At 34.0% G+C, this 19,032-nt stretch overlaps 4 non-coding genes across 4 annotated transcripts; all 4 read right to left on the reverse strand.

Moving 5' to 3' along the window:
* Positions 1-11,326: 11,326 nt before the first annotated feature.
* Trnap-agg (transfer RNA proline (anticodon AGG)) lies at positions 11,327-11,398 on the reverse strand. The gene has a single exon. It is a non-coding gene; the product is annotated as a tRNA-Pro (tRNA).
* Positions 11,399-12,129: 731 nt separating this feature from the next.
* On the reverse strand, positions 12,130-12,201 carry Trnap-ugg (transfer RNA proline (anticodon UGG)). Its single transcript has one exon. It is a non-coding gene; the product is annotated as a tRNA-Pro (tRNA).
* A 330-nt stretch (positions 12,202-12,531) lies between these two features.
* Positions 12,532-12,603, reverse strand: Trnap-agg (transfer RNA proline (anticodon AGG)). Its single transcript has one exon. It is a non-coding gene; the product is annotated as a tRNA-Pro (tRNA).
* A 2,345-nt stretch (positions 12,604-14,948) lies between these two features.
* Positions 14,949-15,020, reverse strand: Trnap-ugg (transfer RNA proline (anticodon UGG)). Its single transcript has one exon. It is a non-coding gene; the product is annotated as a tRNA-Pro (tRNA).
* Between the last annotated feature and the right edge of the window lie 4,012 nt (positions 15,021-19,032).

Here is a 19,032-nt window from a genome sequence, read left to right on the forward strand (position 1 = left end):
TGCAAGTACAACTAAGTGTGACATTCTATTAATGGCAAATTGTAGATTTTACTAAAATTGGCAGATCATTTAAATTATATTCCTGATGTCTCAATAATAAATTTTTTTTACAATATTTGTCTAAGATGTGAACACGTTTACATTACACTTTGCCAAGAGGTTATGTGGCTAAGTAATATTTTTTCAATAATCTTTCACAGGATCAGATTAGCTGTTCCACTTCAGTTGCTATACCAGCCATCAGTTTCTTTATTGTATCAATATATACTATTTTTTATTAGATGAGTCAGTAGGTATGTAAACATGTAATATGCCAAAGCTCTCTGAATGCTATTCGATGTAAGTACACTAAGGGGTGTTTCTCAGTTTCATGTAATAATGACTGGTTGGTTGGAAGTTCCACGAAAGATAGCAACTGAGCTTACAAGCAACAGCAAAGCTATCAATTGAAGTTGCTATATTTAATGAAGTGTTAAGTATGTATGTAATAACACTTGCTCACACTGTGTGACACCATCGTGTATTTCATACCAATTGTATACATCATTACATACAAGGGTAAAGTGGAGATTAGCATTATTCAGTTTATATTTCTGCTCAAATTTTTTAATGAAAATTAATATTGGGCTGACCATTGGTTTTAATAATTGAAACAATATATACAATTTAAAATAAATGAAGTTGAGTCCTTTACTATATTTAACATTTAAAATGATTTTCGCTGATGAAACCTTTTTTTCAAAAACTCACCTATTTCATCTATATTTACTTATATTTATTTAAACTACCAGATGAGTAAAACCTGCCGAAATCAGAACCAGCACTTTCTGCAAAAAGTAAATAAAATAGCTTACTTCATGCATACGAATATAGGTAGTCAAATGTAGTGATTTCTTGACAGTCTTTGTGGTTACCTACATTCCGTTATCATCTGCTTACAAGCATTTGACGATTGTTATAGGATTGTCAAATGTAAATGTGAGTTATTGAGTTTCATTATTGAATTCAGCTTTCAATAATGAAAAGAAATATTTTGTTATTTAAAACTTAATAGTCAAGCCAACTGTGACTAGCATTACGCTTCTGCAGTTTTTGGAAAATTATGACTACTTTCATTAAGCCATTGTTTCAAATCATATAACGACTGCCTAGGTAACTTCATAAACCGAGGGAAAATCCTGATAAGTTGTCATATATCTTGCCAGTTGAAAGTTATTATTTGTGATCACTGTATACCCTCAAAAGTCACTTCTACAATAACTATAACTAGAAATTCCACTGTCATACAGCCCACGACCAAAGTGATATTGGCAAAAAAGAAAGAGTACTGATGGTTGAGAAATGCAATATTAGCAGTCAAATGGCACTGCAGTGCAATAGGATAACTGCAATGGTAGCTGTAATGTACTGGGTGTGGGTGTTATTATATACAACAAACAGCAATAATGAAAGGAAAAGATTATATGTTTATATCTCTCCCCTGCAATAGGAGAAATGCAATATTGGCCAATATTAGAAGTAAAATGCACTGATATTATTAGAATAACCAATATTATTAATATAGTGATAATATAAAACCAATCCACAATTTTGTTTATATTTCAAAACGTCATAGCTAACAGTATCAAGAGGTATCAAGAAGAATACCCAAACTTATAATTAAATATCGTAATAATCTCATTAGAATCGTTAGAAAAAAATATCATCGTCATTTCCTTTACTTTCACTGCTTTGGACATCAGTTAAAATACCAGACTACTCAAAAGTTTCCAAAATGTCAGTTACTTTGAAATCAGCAAAAAAGAAACGATTTCTGTGCTTCTATCTTAATTACAGAAACCGTCGCCAATTCGACAATGCTATAGACTGGTGAAATGTGCAAGTTATTTTTTCGTGAATTGCGCACAACTTAATTGTTCTCTTTTCTGTCGCTCGGCGTTTCGTTTGCCGATGTTAATTTTGATAAAAGTAAGGCTTGGCTAGTTTTAAAACGATTTTCGGTCAAATTAATCTGTCTATTTATGTATAATCCGATCAGATCAGGTTAGTTTTAAGATTTTGCGGTAACCTTTCAAAGACTTGGTAACATGTTCAAATAGGTTTGTATGTGTTTTGTATCATTATTATACTTTAATGAATCTACAAAAAAATGCTTAAATTTGTTGATGAGATTTCGATGCAAGGGTTTCGACATTGTTGATGAATAATCTTCGTAAGTTGTGTGCACATGCAATTATCATAGAAACTTTCAAACATTCGCTCCGCTCGTTTGTTCGTGGGATAAAAATGATCAAGAGTGAATACTATACTTTATATTTAACTAAAGCTAATATATGGCCTTGAATATTTATTCATTCTTTGTATCTGATGACACCAGACTCACATGAAGGATTGAACAAGAGTTACGTTTATGTTATATTCACAAGACTAGCATTGTAATGCAATCATTGCTTCAACAGATCAAACCATATTTAGAATTGGTCTAAATCAGTTGTACAGCTTCAAACTCTTTTGTGTACTAGTAGACGAACAATCGTTAACCTTCTTATAAAATATAAATATAATCTAGTTTTAATCGGAGGATTGTAAATAGAGTGAGTCAACAATAAAAACTAGAACTAGTCACTCCTTAAAATTCGGTGAGACAACATTAGAACTAAAAATATTATCATTGGCCATATCCTCCTAAGACATAAATGTCTGAAATATAAATGATATAAACATCCTTTCATAAACATCATAAGTATAACTCTTGTTTCATGACACAAGTGCTTCAATATAGGTACCGAAACATATAAACATAAACATGGTTATTGATAAATAGGTGGGAGCAGTCCAAGAGCTTCTTTTCTAAAAGAAGCAAATATAGTTACCATAGAAACAGCTTCATTATATAACTGACCTGTATTCTAACTAAGCAAAATATGACTCAAGTAGGTAAGTTACCTAATTATCTTTGATGGTATTATAATTATTGGTAATGATGCGAGCAGCAACCAATGATCTGTAATAAATGTTGTGAAGTTGAAACCTGATTGGCTTGTATTAAACCAATCAGTTTATTATTCTTAATCTTAACATCTACTGGGAGTTTAAATTCATTACTCTTTATCATTCCAGACAATAAATTGTAGTAATCTGTATAATGAAGGTTTATGGGATGCAGCAGTTAGATTTAGCTACAAAGTGCAGATAATAGTCTGTTTGTAAACAGAAAGTTGTTTATGGGAAGTGAATGCGGAGAAGAATTATTCATTTAAATTTATTTCATGTAGTAAGCAAAATTAGTTATTTATACTAAGTCAAGGCTTTTACTGTATTATATTGAACTAATGAGTTTTTGTGTGAAATTCAAAGTAAAAATAATTGAAGAGGCAAAATTCTGCCTAGATCAGCATTTAAACAAGTCAAAACATGTTGACTTTTGCCTATACTTTCCCTTGATTATGATGTAAACTACATTCAAAGTGGTATTATTTGGTTTTGATCAACTTTTTGTTGATTAGTTTTTACCAAGTTAATCAGCTTCTCAAGCATGTTTAGAACTAAATGTCAACTCAGAGTTTGACAGCTATCAACTGATTTCCCAGACTACCTTACTCCTCCACATCTAAGTCTACAGAGTGGCATTTTACTATATCATTTTAAAATGTTTACCCTGTGAAATTATTTTCTTACGAAAGGTTTGCAGCAAATTATTGTGATATATTGCGACTAAAGAACAATATAACAAACCAAGTACATTTATACCACCATTAAAAACTGTTTCAACAGTTTTATTTGCTCATCAATGCGCATAATTCCTGACTTACTTCTCACTTAGCACAGCAGGTAATGCCATGATTTGAAGCACCCTGATTTACTAATGATGATTTACTATTCATTTAACTTAGTCTTAGAAGTAAGAAATAATTTGCTAATAAAAACTAGTCCTAGTGATGACCTCAAATATATTTAGATAACGAATAAATATCATTTTTGTGGTAAAATAGATCAATTGAACCGAAATGAATTTTATTTTTTCACAAAATATCAAATGTGCATTGCAAAAAATTTCAGTGTTCCAAAATTTACTTTTGTCAGAAAATGAACAAAACGAGAAAACAAAATTATTAAACCATTTGGTATTTATTATCACGAAAAAGATTATGGCTCAATCACACCACTTTTGTTATTCTGTATTGTAGTGCAATAAGAAGATTTTATCTTCTTTGCAAAAACAGGATGTGTAAAAGACAAGTATTTCCTTAAAGCCATCTTTAATACTTCATCCACCCTTACGCCCATCATTTATAAACTTTATTAATCAGGTGACCAGAATCTCTGAGTGTCTGTGATGTCATGAGTAATAGCAGGCTCAACAGTGACAGGAATGAACCAGTCTACAGTTTGTGACTCATGCTGGTATTGTGTACTCCTATACAAACATCTGACAGTGTGAGTCAGAACAGTTAGTTTTTATAATCTGTTCCTAATCAGCTGCCACTTCAATGTTAAACTTTGATCCATGAAAATTGGCATAAATCTCATTGGTGTCTGTGATTATTTGAACAAAGACCTCTAAACTGAAACATTAATGATACTTTACTTTGTTTCGGTGCAGTAATTTTACTATTTCTATACAGTGCAGAGGTTTACTGAAAGTTTGTTTCAGTAAACCTAACCCCTAAGTTCTTTGGCCCAACCTAAGTTATATGTCTGTATATGACAGAATGAATGAAAACTCAAGTCACTTATACCTGCATTTACTCAGTTAATCAAGAAAATTATTAAAGGTGCGAAACTGGTGGCAAAGCTTTCCGGTGCATACCTTTTGAACATACACGTTTTATATGCAAACATTCTCAGAAGTAGCTATACACAGTTACACACTAGCAGGCAGTTTCACACACAAAGGTTTATGTGAAAATTTGCGACGCAGTATTTTTAAAACAACAAAAAACATATAAACTAGTTATTTCAAAAAAATAGAAGTATTTACAACCTTGTGTATCATCTTTTTTATTTAAAGGAAAATTTAGTCAGCCTCACAATTAATCGCAAGAAATAAAATTGTTAATTAGTTTTAGGTGAGTATTTTTATTTCCTAAACTATAGTTGCGAACATCATTCGCTTCAGGCTTGTAAAATTGTGAAAATGGCTGGGCACACCTTGAATATGTGAAGTTGAACAAGTAAGAGCCATTATTATTCATTTGCTATCAATAGTATATCGACTGTTGAGATATGCAAATAAATATAATATTTTGTGGGGATAATATCTATAAGTGTTAGACTTAATGTATTTGGGCACATCATATGGATAACTTTGTTGACTTTAAAGCATGTGTGAACCAAAGTAATTGAAAGAAAATTGCTCAAAGCTGTTATTTGGTGTATTTTATTTACTATGGCAACATTGACAGCATTGACAGCATCGACAGCATTGGCAGAATTGAAAGATTCAATGCCTTAAAGGTTGACTTGCAACAAACTTCACATTACAGTTATTTGGTATCAAAAGATTCACCATGTTTTACTCTGCTGCGTTGTAGGTGCAAAATATGTAGAAATGTGATTACAAGCTCTTAAAAGCTCAAAAACGAACAGTTAATCGCCGCCATCACGAAACCGCTGTAGATTGGAATCAGTTTGTTTCTCTGACCGTAGTCAATTCATTTAGTTATTGTTTTGACACGTGATGTTATCACGTGAATTGAAAGGCCAATAAAAAGCTCAATTTGACACCTCTCGCAGCGCTAGTTTATGACAAACATTTCGGGCTTTACCAAAGAGCCCATATCAAATATAGATGCTCGCTATACTTTACAGTTTTGTTTTGGCTTGGTCTAATCGTCTAGTCGTAATCTGATCATGTGAATCATACTTCTTTCCAAACAACGCGAATAATTTCTGCAGCATTTTTCGACTATCATAAGTGGCCAACAGGCTCCCCATGTTTATCAGAGAAAGATATGCACTCCTTTGAGCTAAGGTTAACAAATTAAACGAACTTTCAAAGTAGGTTTTAAGATATCAGCGCTCAAAGTGACATAATTACAATGATAATGAAATAGATGCGTAAGGACAATAGACATGGTTTTATTGAATGTGTGAAGTATATTTGTGAAAATATTCCGATGAATGAGGTTGCATGAAAGTGTAAACAGAAGCCATCTTGTTCAATTACGTCCCATTTGAGCCGTTTTTATAAAGAGATTCTAATCTACGGCAGTTTCGTGATGGCGGTGATTGACTGTTTGTTTTTGAGCTTGTAAGAGTTTGTAATCACAATTCCACATATTTTGCACCTACAACACAGCAGAGTAAGACATGGTGAATCTTTTGATACCAAATAACAGTAATGTGAATTTTGTTGCAAGTCAACCATTAAAATATAAAGTTTTGATGAGCTGTATTTTATAAAATTGACTCCTTCATTTTAATGAACCTACGTTTTGAATTATGTATTCTGTGAGCCAACTTAGACAACACCTGGCTTGAATTATGTACAGGATGTTGTTATTCAATTCTTTCCTGTAATACGTGTATATCAGGAGATTATCCTTGCTAAAATGTGGATATTCAGTATACCTTGCATCATTACTTGATAGTAGTTAATGGCTCATTAACAGACTTGCCAACAATTGCTATCATTTTATGTTCAAACTTTGGCAGGTATACAAACTGGTGGAATGTTAATGATGAGTGTCAGAAGAAATTTCGAAATAGATAAGCATCAATCATTAGCCAGTAATTTGATGAAAGTTTTTATAACTATTGTAGTGTGTTTAAATGCAATGGACTGGGTTGTAGTTAAAACTTTTGCATTAATTAACAGGAAGAAAATAATACTGCGCAATGCTCGTAACTGATTAGTTGGTAAACTAACAATCAAATCTATACCACAATCACATCTGTTTTTTACTCAACACCTACTACAACATGGAGTCAAGTATCATTATACGTATCAGTTGTGTAGATTAAAGTGAACAATTGAACTGTGTCACACATTTGTATAGACTGAGCAAAACAAGTCATGAATGCTATAATCCTTCCTCTCAGTAGATTTTAGTCTAAAGTATGCTATGAACTTCTTATTTAGATAAATTGTATCAACAAGTTATTACACTTTACAACAGTATAAACCTCTGAAAACACAACAAAATAAACTAGTGTGCTGGCAATCCTGTGCATGGTGAACGATTATCATGTGTAATCAGTATGTGTATAGTTATTTCAGGAAGTTGGAAGGTGGTACTGTAGTGTAGTTGGTATGATGCTGGGCTGCAAAGCTGAATACTCGAGTTCAATTCCTGTGAGAGACAGTCTTTTTCTAACGCTTTTGGTTTAGCTTTGTACAGACAGACGCACACGGCTTTCACTATAGTAAATCATTTAAAACCTTCTATGGTCAACTTTCTACTAGTACATTTAGGTAATCACATACTGATCCAACTCTTCCACTGCTAGTGACTCTATTCAGTTTGCTGATCAAAATATTATATTAAAGATAAAATCTTAAAAAAATTATCTAGTATTTCTGTTAGTACACTAACAAGAAATAAAATGCATGCGTATTTAAACCATTTTTGGTTGTAGGATTTTAAAATTTTGGTTTACATGAAACAAAAGTTTTATGAAAACCAACAAAAAAATTCATACCATATTTTTCTTTCCCAAGGTACTAGAATTTAGGTCAATGTTAGTAAACTTGCTAAAAATGGTTTTCTCCTTAATATACCAAATATTTAGGAATGAAATTTAGACAGATTCATATAATGCTGACTGACTTGAATACATAGTCTATAGATAGTCCTATAATGTTAGTGCCCTCTACTCACCATTGTGAGCTGAATCTCTCAATACTTCTCTCTACTGTTGAACAGTTTATCAGCAAGTTCTTGTAAATCACTTGAATAGAGATAAAATACTTGTAAGTTTAAAAGGAACTTTGCTCAAGCAGCTAAACACAATGGCTTACATAAACTTGTTGGAAAGGCTGTCATATGATGAATGCACTCGTGTAGAACATTATGTCAGCACCTTCACATCTACACTTACCTAAAATATTTTATCAAGGCCCCAGATGAGGCTTTTGCTTAGATCACTTGATGGTGAGTAAACTTTTAACAATTCACACTTTTTATTCAAATTTTCAAAATTTCAGTTTGTATTAAAATTTCATTTTGACAATGAAGATACAGACAATAATAATAGTTTAAATATTTTCATGGCTAAAATGTTCAACTTTGAAGTTTCAGTCTCTAAATAAGCTACAGACACCACTGCATTTTATGAATATTCCATATTTAATAGGGATTTGTAATTTTTTGCTTTGAGACATCAATATTTCATGCACCTTTAATAGCATAAGCGAATTAACTGTAAACGTTTCAGGAAAACAGTAGCATCGGCAGTTTAGCAAATCATATTTGATCAGGTTAAACATTTTCTTCAAGGTTGTATTCTCTCTAAAACTGAAATAATTAGGGTTTATTTTGTTAGAATCATGCGTATATAGGACATTGTAAAACTTATGACAGTTTTCACTTTCCTTATAGCTACGCAGCATGAAATATACTTTAGATGACGTTCTGTTCTCTGTTTTCAGGTCTGTTGTAGATGTACGTGTAGATAACTGATGGACATCTCAACTACCTGATCAGAATATTGTTGAACTACAAATGAGTAGGCCAGTTCTTACTTGACTAGAACTTCAATGCAGAAAGGTAGGATGTCCAATTCACAGATAAAACAAAGAAAATAGCTTGCAAAAATACTTGCAAAGCAGTATGAATTCTTAAGAGATTTACAACAATTTCAAATAAAAGTCAAGTCAATGAAATTATTTTATTGACTTGGTGTAATCCTGTGCAAGTACAGGAAAGTGTGACATTCTATTTATAGCAAGGCAGAACTTTACTGAAATTGGAAAATAATTTAAATTATATTCCGGATGTCTTAATAATATAAATTTTTTACAATATTTGTCTAAGACGTAAACGCGTTTATATTACACCTTGCTAAGAGGTTATGAGGCTAAGTAATATTTTTTCAATAATCTTTTACAGGATCAGATTAGCTGTTCCACTTCAATCGCTGTACCAGCCATCAGTTTCTTTGTTGCATCAATATATAATATTTTTTGCTATTAGATGAGTCAGTAAGTGCATTTTGGTATGTAAACCTGTAATATGCCAAGGCTTTCTGAATGTTTTTCAATGTAACTACACTAAGAGGAGTTTCTCAATTTATGTAATAATCACTGGTTGGCTGGAAGTTCCACCAATGATATCAACTGAATTTACAAGCAACAGCAAAGCTATCAATTGAAGTTGCTATATTGAATGAGGCGTGAAGTATGTCTGTAATAACACTCGCTCAGCTCACGCATGTGATGCCATCACATTATTCATACCAATTGTATGCATCATTACACACAAAGGGTCAAGTGGAGATTAGCATTATTAGTTCATATTTGTGCTCAATTCTTTTAGCAAAAATAAAAATCAACATAGGGATGACAATTAGTTTTAATAATTGAAACAATATATACAATTCAAAATGAATTAAGTTAGGTCCTATGTTATATTTAAAATTTAAAATGGTTTTCGCTAATAAAATGTTTTCGAAAATTTACCTATTTCACCTATATTTGCCTGTATTTATTTAAGCTGCCAGATGAGTAAAACCTGCCAAAAATAGAATTAGCAGTTTCTGCACAAAGTAAATAAAATAGTTTTCTTCATGCATACAAATAGGTAGTCAAATGTAGTGATTTCTTGACAGTCTTTGTGGTTACCTACATTCCGTTATCATCTGCTTACAAGCATTTGACAAATGTTATAGGATTTTCAAATGTAAATGTGAGTTATTGAGTTTCATTATTGAATTCAGCTTTCAATAATGAAAAGAAATATTTCGTTATTTAAAACTTAATAGTCACAAGCCAACAGAGGCTAAGATTACACTTCTGCAGTTTTTGAAGATTATGACTACCTTCATTAAACAATTGTTACGAATAATATAGAGACTGCCTAGGTAACTTGATAAACTGAGGAAAAATCCCGAACAACTGCCATATATTTTGTCAGTTGCGAGTTATTATATGTGATCGCTAAATACTTGCAAAAGTGACTTCTACGATGACTATAATAAAAAATGATCCAGAGTGAATACTATACTTTATATTTAACTAAAGCTAATATATGGCCTTGAATGTTTCTTCACTTGTTGTATCTGATGACACCAGACTCACATAAAGGATTGAACAAAAGTTACGTTCATGCTACCTATATTCACAACACGAGCATTGTAATGCAATCGCAACAGGCAGCTAAAATAAGTACAAAAATAAATAGATACCAATAAATAAGCAAAACACAATGCCAATATTTTGGTAATCAGAATATTGTAGAGTTGACAGATCAAACCATATTTAGATATGGTTTGATCCGTTAATATCTTTTAATAATGCTTCAACAAGGTAAAGCATATTTAGATATGGTCTGAATCAGTTGTACAGCTTCAAACCATTCCATTAACTAGTAGACAAATAAGTGTTAACCTTTTAATAAAATCTAAATATAATCTAGTTTTAATCAGAAGATTGTAAATAGAGTGAGTCAACAATAAAACCTTGAGCTAGTCACACCTTTAAACCTGGTCGAATTAGATTAGAACTAGGATATTATCATTCACCATATTCTTCCCAAGACAAAAATGTCTGAACAATAAATAAGATAAACATCCGCTCATGAGCATCATAAGTATAACTCTTGTTTCATGACACAAGTGCTTCAATATAGGCACCGAACCATAAACAAATAAACACATGAACCTAGTTATTGATATATAGGTGGGGGCAGTCCAAGAGCAGTAAAGAGCTTCTTTACTAGAAGAAGCAAATTTAGTTACTATAGCAACAGCATTATTATATAACTGACCTATATTCTAGTTACTGGTAAGTAACTCAGGATTCAAGTAGGTAAATTACCTAATAATGTTTAATGGTATCATTATTATTGGTAATGATGCGAGTAGGAACCAATGATCAGTGACAAACGTTGTGAAACTGAAGACCGATTGGCTTGTATTAAACCAATATGTTTATTATTCTTAATAATAACATCTACTGTGAGTGTAATTCCATTAGTTTTTAATTTACTACTGGGAGTTTAATTCCATCAGCTTTCATCGCTTCATTCACCTTGAAGTGGTCTTATTCTTTCAACACCTTTTCATAATTGATGGAATATTCGTATCTGCCTCTGATAACACTTTTTCATCATATCATCAGAAAACTCCATTGAAAACCGTTATTCATTATTAAAACAAAACCATTGGGCTTGTCCGGGATTTGAACCCGGGACCTCTCACACCCTAAGCGAGAATCATACCCCTAGACCAATAAGCCTCTTTCTTACTTCTAACTTTGCCTTGTTGAACTAAATTTCCCTCAGATAGAGCATGCATAGAAGTACGAATGTCTGAAACCAGTCTCTATGTATTCTGAAATAGGTTTAACAGCCATAGCATTTATTTACTAGCAATTGTAGGGAAAACACCCTCGGCACATCCCATTATTTAGGCTATCCGACTTTACCTTCAAGTGGTTTTATTTTTTTAACGCCTTTCAGCTTTCATGTTTGATGAAATATTCGTATCTGCCTCTGATAAAATTTTTTTGTCATATCATCAGAAAACCCCATTGAAAACCGTTATTCATTATTAAAACGAAACCATTGGGCTTGTTCGGGATTTGAACTTTGGACCTCTGGCACCCAAAACGAGAATCATACCCCTAGACCAACAAGCCTTTATCTGACTTCTAACTTTGCTTTGTTGAACTAAAAATCCCTCAGAAAGGGCATGCATAGAAGTACGAATGTATGAAACCAGTCCTTATGTATTCTGAAATAGGTTTAACAGCCATAGAGTTTACTTACTAGCAATTCTGTGTATTATACTTTGAGCGCATCTCATTATTTAGGCTATCCGACTTTACCCTCAAATGGTTTTATTCTTTCAACACCTTTTAGTTTTCATGTTCGATAGAATATTCGTATCTGCCTCTGATAACACTTTTTCATCATATCATCAGAAATATCATAGAAAACAGTTACTAATTAATAAAACATAACCATTGGGCTTGTCCGGGATTTGAACCCGAGACCTCTCGCACCCAAAGCGAGAATCATACCCCTAGACCAACAAACCTCTTTTCTTACTTCTAACTTTGCTTTGTTGAACTGAATATCCCTCAGATAGGGCATGCATAGAAGTATGAATGTCTGAAACCAGTCCCAATGTATTCTGAAATAGGTTTAACAGCCATAGCATTTATTTACCAGCAATTGTATGTTATACATCCTGAGCACATCTCATTATTTAAGCTATCCGACTTCACCTTGAAGTGGTCTTATTCTTTCAACACCTTTTCGTTTTCATAATTGATAGAATATTCGTATCTGCCTCTGATAACACTTTTTCATCATATCATCAGAAAACTCCTAGAAAACCATTAGTCATTAATAAAACACAACCATTGGGCTTGTCCGGGATTTGAACCCGGGACCTCTCGCACCCTAAGCGAGAATCATACCCCTAGACCCACAAGCCTGTTTTTTTACTTCTAACTTTGCCTTGTTGAACTGAAAATCCCTCAGAAAGAGCATGCATAGAAGTACGAATGTCTGAAACCAGTCTCTATGTATTCTGAAATAGGTTTAACAGCCATAGCGTTTACTTACTATAAATTGTATGGAATATACCCCGGGCACATCCCATTATTTAGGTTATCCGACATTACCCTCAAGTGGGTTTATTCTTTCATCACCTTTCAGCTTTCATGTTCGATGGAATATCCATATCTGCCTCTGATAACACTTTTTCATCAAATCATTAGAAATATCATAGAAAACCAATACTAATTAATAAAACATAACCATTGGGCTTGTCAGGGACTTGAACCTGGGACCTCTCACACCCATAGCGAGAATCATACCCCTAGACCAACAAGCCTCTTTTTTTACTTCTAACTTTGCCTTGTTGAACTGAAAATCCCTCAAATAGAGCATGCATAGAAGTATGAATGTCTGAAACCAGTCCCTATGTATTCTGAAATAGGTTTAACAGCCATAACATTTAATTAGTAGCAAATGTATGTAATATATCCTGAGCACATCCCATTATTTAGGCTATCCGACTTTACCCTCAAATGGTTTTATTTTTTCAACACCTTTTAGTTTTCATGTTCGATGGAATATTCGTATCTGCCTTTTATAACACTTTTGTATCATACCATCAGAAATATCATAGAAAACCGTTACTAATTACTAAAACATAACCATTGGGCTTGTCCGAGATTTGAACCCAGGACCTCTCGCACCCAAAGCGAGAATCATACCCCTAGACCAACAAGCTTCTTTTTTTACTTCTAACTTTGCTTTGTTGAACTGAAAATCCCTCAGATAGGGCATGCATAGAAGTATGAATGTCTGAACCCAGACCCTATGTATTCTGAAATAGGTTTAACTGCCATAGCATTTATTTACTAGCAATTGTATGTAATATATCCTGAGTACATCCCATTATTTAGGCTATCCGACTTTACCCTCAAGTGGTTTTATTCTTTCAACACCTTTTAGTTTTCATGTTCGAAGGAAAACTCGTGTCTGCCTCTGATAACACTTTTTCATCATACCATCAGAAATATCATAGAAAACCGTTACTAATTAATAAAACATAACCGTTGGGCTTGTCCGGGATTTGAACCTGAAACCTCTCGCACCCAAAGCGAGAATCATACCCCTAGACCAACAAGCCTCTTTTTTTACTTCTAACTTTGCCTTGTTAAACTGAAAATCCCTCAGATAGGGGATGCATAGAAATATAAATGTCTAAAACCAGTCCCTATGTATTCTGAAATAGGTTTAACAGCCATAGCATTTATTTACTAGCAAATGTATGTAATATATCTGGAGCACATCCCATTATTTAGGCTATCGGACTTTACCCTCAAGTGGTTTTATTCTTTCAACACCTTTTAGTTTTCATGTTCGATGGGATATTCGTATCTGCCTCTGATAACACTTTTTCGTCCTACCATCAGAAATATCATAGAAAACCGCTACTAAATAATAAAACATAACCATTGGGCTTGTTAGGGATTTGAACCTGGGACCTCTCACACCCAAAGCGAGAATCATACCTCTAGAGTCTAGACAAACAAGCCTTTATCTGACTTTAAACTTTGCTTTGTTGAACTAAAAATCCCTCAGAGAGGGCATGCATAGAAGTACGAATGTCTGAAACCAGTCCCTATGTATTCTGAAATCGGTTTACTAGCCATAGCATTTACTTAGTAGCAATTGTATGTAATACATCCTGAGCACATCTCATTATTTAAGCTATCCGACTTCACCTTGAAGTGGTCTTATTCTTTCAACACCTTTTCGTTTTCATGTTTGATGGAATATTCGTGTCTGCCTCTGCTAACACTTTTTCATCATATCATCAGAAAACTCATAAAAAACCATTGGTCATTAATAAAAGACAACCATTGGGCTTGTCCGGGATTTGAGCCCGAGACCTCTCGCACCCAAAGCGAGAATCATACCCCTAGACCAACAAGCCTCTTTCTTACTTCTAACTTTGCCTTGTTGAACTAAATTTCCCTCAGATAGAGCATGCATAGAAGTATGAATGTCTGAAACCAGTCCCTATGTATTCTGAAATAGGTTTAACAGCCATAGCATTTACTTATTATAAGTTGTATGGAAAATACCCTGGGCACATCCCATTATTTAGGCTATCCGACATTACTTTCAAGTGGTTTTATTCTTTCAACACCTTTTAGTTTTCATGTTCGATGTAATATCCGTAGCTGCCTCTGATAACACTTTTTCATCAAATCATCAGAAAACTCATAGAAAACAGTTAATCATTAATAAAACACAACCATTGGGCTTGTCCGGGATTTGAACCCGGGACCTCTCGCACCCAAAGCGAGAATCACACCCCTAGACCAACAAGCCTCTTATTTTATTTCTAACTTTGGCTTGTTGAACTGAAATTCTCCCAGATAGGGCATGCATAGAAGTATGAATGTCTGAAACCAGTCCCTATGTATTCTGGAATAGGTTTAACAGCCATAGCATTTATTTACTAGCAATTGTATGTAATACATCCTGAGCACATCTCATTATTAAGGCTATCCAACTTCACCTTGAAGTGGTTTTATTCTTTCAACACCTTTTCGTTTTCATGTTTGATGGAATATTCGTATCTGCCTCTGATAAAATTTTTTCGTCATATCTTCAGAAAACCCCATTGAAAACCGTTATTCATTATTAAAACAAAACCATTGGGCTTGTTCGGGGTTTGAACTTGGGACCTCTGGCACCCAAAACGAGAATCATACCCCTAGACCAACAAGCCTGTTTTTTTACTTCTAACTTTGCTTTGTTGAACTGAATATCCCTCAGATAGAGCATGCATAGAAGTATGAATGTCTGAAACCAGTCTCTATGTATTCTGAAATAGGTTTAACAGCCATGACATTTATTTACTAGCAATTGTATGTAATATATCCTGAGCACATCCCATTATTTAAGCTATCCGATTTTACCCTCAAGTGGTTTTATTCCTCAACACCTTTTAATTTTCATGTTCGATGGAATACTCGTGTCTGCCTCTGATAACACTTTTTCATCATACCATCAGAATTATCATAGAAAACCGTTACTAATTAATAAAACATAACCATTGGGCTTTTCCGGGATTTGAGCCCGAGACCTCTCGCACCCAAAGCGAGAATCATACCCCTAGACCAACAAGCCTCTTTCTTACTTCTAACTTTGCCTTGTTGAACTAAATTTCCCTCGGATAGAGCATGCATAGTAGTATGAATGTCTGAAACCAGTCTCTATGTATTCTGAAATAGGTTTAACAGCCATAGCGTTTACTTACTATAAATTGTATAAAATATACCCTGAGTACATCCCATTATTTAGGCTATCTGACTTTATTCTCAAGTGATTTTATTCTTTCAACACCTTTAAGTTTTCATGTTCGATGGAATATTCGTATCTGCCTTTTATAACACTTTTTTATCATACCATCAGAAATATCATAGAAAACCGTTACTAATTAATAAAACTTAACCATTGGGCTTCTCCGGGAGTTGAACCCGGGACCTCTCAGACCCAAAGCGAGAATCATACCCCTAGACCAACAAGCCTCTTTTTTTATTTCTAACTTTGCCTTGTTGAACTAAAAATCCCTCAGATAGGGCACGCATAGAAGTATGAATGTCTGAAACCAGTCCCTATGTATTCTGGAATAGGTTTAACAGCCATAGCATTTATTTACTAGCAATTGTATGTAATACATCCTGAGCACATCTCATTATTAAGGCTATCCAACTTCACCTTGAAGTGGTTTTATTCTTTCAACACCTTTTCGTTTTCATGTTTGATGGAATATTCGTATCTGCCTCTGATAAAATTTTTTCGTCATATCTTCAGAAAACCCCATTGAAAACCGTTATTCATTATTAAAACAAAACCATTGGGCTTGTTTGGGGTTTGAACTTGGGACCTCTGGCACCCAAAACGAGAATCATACCCCTAGACCAACAAGCCTGTTTTTTTACTTCTAACTTTGCTTTGTTGAACTGAATATCCCTCAGATAGAGCATGCATAGAAGTATGAATGTCTGAAACCAGTCTCTATGTATTCTGAAATAGGTTTAACAGCCATAGCGTTTACTTACTATAAATTGTATAAAATATACCCTGAGTACATCCCATTATTTAGGCTATCTGACTTTATTCTCAAGTGATTTTATTCTTTCAACACCTTTTAGTTTTCATGTTCGATGGAATATTCGTATCTGCCTTTTATAACACTTTTTTATCATACCATCAGAAATATCATAGAAAACCGTTACTAATTAATAAAACTTAACCATTGGGCTTCTCCGGGAGTTGAACCCAGGACCTCTCAGACCCAAAGCGAGAATCATACCCCTAGACCAACAAGCCTCTTTTTTTATTTCTAACTTTGCCTTGTTGAACTAAAAATCCCTCAGATAGGGCACGCATAGAAGTATGAATGTCTGAAACCAGTCCCTATGTATTCTGAAATAGGTTTAACTGCCATAGCATTTATTTACTAGCAATTGTATGTAATATATCCCGAGTACATCCCATTATTTAGGCTATCCGACTTTACCCTCAAGTGGTTTTATTCTTTCAACACCTTTTAGTTTTCATGTTCGATGGAAAACTCGTGTCTGCCTCTGATAACACTTTTTCATGATACCATCAGAAATATCCTAGAAAACGGTTACTATTTAATAAAACATAACCATTGGGCTTGTCCAGGATTTGAACCCGAAACCTGTCGCACCCAAAACGAGAATCACACCCCTAGACCAACAAGCCTCTTTTTTTACTTCTAACTTTGCCTTGTTAAACTGAAACTCCCTCAGATAGGGGATGCATAGAAATATAAATGTCTGAAACCAGTCCCTATGTATTCTGAAATAGGTTTAACAGCCATAGCGTTTACTTACTAGTAATTGTGTGGAATATACCCTAGGCAAATCCCATTATTTATGCTATTCAACTTTACAATGAAGTTGTTCTATTCTCTCAACTCTTTTTAGTTTTCATGTCTGATGAAATATTCGTATCTGCTTCCGTAAACAATTTTGATCATATCATCAGAAAACTCCATAGAAAACCGTTATTCATTAAAAAAAGTAAACCACTGGGCTTGTCCGGGATTTGAACACGGGACCTCTCGCACCCAAAGCGAGAATCATACCCCTAGACCAACAAGACTCTTTCTTACTTCTAACTTTGCCTTGTTGAACTGGAAATCCCTCAGAGAGGGCATGCATAGAAGTACGAATGTCTGAAACCAGTCCAAATGTATTCTGAAATAAGTTTAAATGCCATAGCATTTATTTACCAGCATTTGTATGTAATACATCCTGAGCACATCTCATTATTTAGGCTATCCGATTTCACTTTGAAGTGGTTTTATTCTTTCAACACCTTTTAGTTTTCATGTTCGGTGGAATACTCGTATCTGCCTCTGATAACACTTTTTCATCATACCATCAGAATTATCATAGAAAACCGTTACTAATTAATAAAACATAACCATTGGGCTTGTCAGGGACTTGAACCCGACACCTCTCGCACCTTAAGCGAGAATCATACCCTAGACCAACAAGCCTTTATCTGACTTTTAATTTCGCTTTGTTGAACCAAAACCCCACAAAAAGGGCATGCATAAAAGTACGATTGTCTGAAACCAGTCCCAATGTATTCTGAAATAAGTTTAAATGCCATAGCATTTATTTACCAGCATTTGTATGTAATACATCCTGAGCACATCTCATAATTTAAACTATCCGACTTCACCTTGAAGTGGACTTATTCTTTCAACACCTTTTCGTTTTCATGTTTGATGGAAAATTCGTATCTGCCTCTGATAACACTTTTTCCTCATATCATCAGAAAATTCATAGAAAACCATTAGTCATTAATAAAACACAACCATTGGGCTTGTCCAGGATTTGAACGCGGGACCTCTCGCACCCTAAGCGAGAATCATACCCCTAGACCAACAAGCCTCTTTCTTACTTCTAACTTTGCCTTGTTGAACTAAATTTTCCTCGGATAGAGCATGCATAGTAGTATGAATGTCTGAAACCAGTCCCTATGTATTCTGAAATAGGTTTAACAGCCATAGCGTTTACTTACTATAAATTGTATAAAATATACCCTGGGCACATCCCATTATTTAGGCTATCCGACTTTACCTTCAAGTGGTTTTATTTTTTTGACACCTTTCAGCTTTCATGTTCGATGGAATATCCGTATCTGCCTCTGATAACACTTTTTCATCAAATCATCAGAAAACTCAAAGAAAACCATTAGTCATTAATAAAACACAACCATTGGGCTTGTCCAGGATTTGAACCCGGTACCTCTCGCACCCAAAGCGAGAATCATACCCCTAGACAAACAA

This window comes from Watersipora subatra, chromosome 1 (assembly GCF_963576615.1).
Source record: "Watersipora subatra chromosome 1, tzWatSuba1.1, whole genome shotgun sequence".
Lineage (NCBI taxonomy): Eukaryota > Metazoa > Bryozoa > Gymnolaemata > Cheilostomatida > Watersiporidae > Watersipora > Watersipora subatra.